This window comes from Typopeltis vanoorti, chromosome 25 (assembly GCF_054136105.1).
Source record: "Typopeltis vanoorti isolate ZY-2024b chromosome 25, IOZ_Tvanoo_1.0, whole genome shotgun sequence".
Classification (NCBI taxonomy): domain Eukaryota; kingdom Metazoa; phylum Arthropoda; class Arachnida; order Uropygi; family Thelyphonidae; genus Typopeltis; species Typopeltis vanoorti.
In genome coordinates, this window is record NC_143573.1 from 33,015,924 (window position 1) to 33,017,717 (window position 1,794).

The following is a 1,794-nucleotide window of genomic DNA, read 5'->3' on the forward strand; positions in this document are numbered from 1 at the left end:
ATGTGTGCGCAGTAGCTGCAGCGCACTCTCTGTGCCGGTTGCCGTGCTATTTAAAAAAGTTCGGTCTTTTTTTGAACACGCCTCGTGTATACACACACACACACACACGGAGGGAGAGAGAGAGTTTGTACAATTGAAAGCAACTTATGGCAAAAGTAGAAAAGGCCCCCATGTACATTTTCACTTTCCAAAAATGAGTATTTTGCAGCATGTATCAGATTTAAACTAATGAGAACAGATACTTGGCCTAAAGGATGAGAAATGTAGTATCTGATAAGCACAGATACTAAAAGTGTAGTATCTGTGCTTATCAGCTTAATAGCTGATACAGTCCCCCCCCCCCATCTCTCCTCGAGATATTAAACTTTGTTTTGAATGCAACAAAGAGTGTGTGTGTAACTCACTCCACCTTTGTCCCAAGTTGCCTGATGTCGCCCTACCTCTAGGATCAGCTTTCTCCATTGGGAAGAAATGAAAAACAGATATGTATATACTAAACTGAAACGAAAGTTTCATAAAACAATGTGTTCTTACTACATATAATAAAGTAAAAACAAAAACATAACAAAGTTAATATCAAACCTTAATTTTATTAATGATGATGATGAACAGCCTATTTTTCTACCCACTGCAAGGTGAAGGCCCTCTCCCATTGAGGGAGGGTTGGGTCTACTACTCTCTCATGGTGACCCAGTCCATATTGGGAGAGTGTATCTATACTTGAGTGAATGAATGCATGAAGGTGGAAGACGGTCACAAACATCCATGCCTATGCATGCTCTTGGCTTGAGAGCGGATACACTAACCATTTGGCCAACCAGGCCTGCAATTTTATTAATATTTATGATAAATACATCAAAAAAAAAAAAATCTTAAAATAAACAACATAAACAGAAATTAGAAAATTTTATTTAATGCCATGGATGTTCTTACCATAAAACATAGGATTCATTTTTATTCATAGGAATAATGGAGTTTTGCTCAGCTTTCGAAATGAAAATGAATGATCTCACCACTACCTCTTCACCATATGAGGAAACACATGGGAATGAGGAAAAAGCACTAGAGCTGCTGCACAAATTGAATAAGAATTCTGCAATAGGAACTGATTGGACATGCTCTCCGTATGGCTAATATGTCTAACAGTATCTGCTTCCATTGTATGTGCTTGTGCTCTCTTTACCTTTAAGTCGAATGAAAATGTTCCTGTATTGCAAGAAATATACCCTCCCAACAAACACCATAGAGTAAATAAATGTAAGAAAATAAGTAACTTTATTGTGGTTTTGTACTACTAAGTGCAGTATGGACAAAATTAGAATGGTGTGCTATATGTGATGACAATTAGTGTTAATTGGAGACATCTGCAATGAAACAACCGAACTCTACATAATGATAAACAACTCTCCTCCCACAGACTCTATATATTATCATTAAAACAATACTAATTTTACAATTAAAATTTAATTCGAAAACATTCAGACTAGCATGTTATATATATTTGTAAATATGCATCCTTTCAATGCAGAAGGACATGATATACTGGCAAGTGAGTTTCCTCTTGAAGTGAAGTGCAGGATGTGACATTGCCTGACATGAACATGTTAAAGCTATGAAATCTGTGAGATACACTGTAATATTTTCTGTTATGTTTCATTTAAAAAATGTTGGTCACACCCAACTAAACTGCTTTCACAGCCTCTCTTGTATGGACAATATGTCTAACAGTATCTACTCCCACTGTATGTTCCTGTGCTCTCTTTACCTTTCAAACCTTAACATGACAGTTAACTC

The 1,794-nt window shown here is 36.4% G+C and overlaps 1 non-coding gene across 1 annotated transcript; it reads left to right on the plus strand.

Annotated features, from left to right (window-relative positions):
* Nucleotides 1-266: 266 nt before the first annotated feature.
* On the plus strand, nucleotides 267-462 carry LOC150092639 (U2 spliceosomal RNA). Its single transcript, XR_016550546.1, has one exon. It is a non-coding gene; the product is annotated as a U2 spliceosomal RNA (small nuclear RNA).
* The last annotated feature ends 1,332 nt before the right edge of the window (nucleotides 463-1,794 follow it).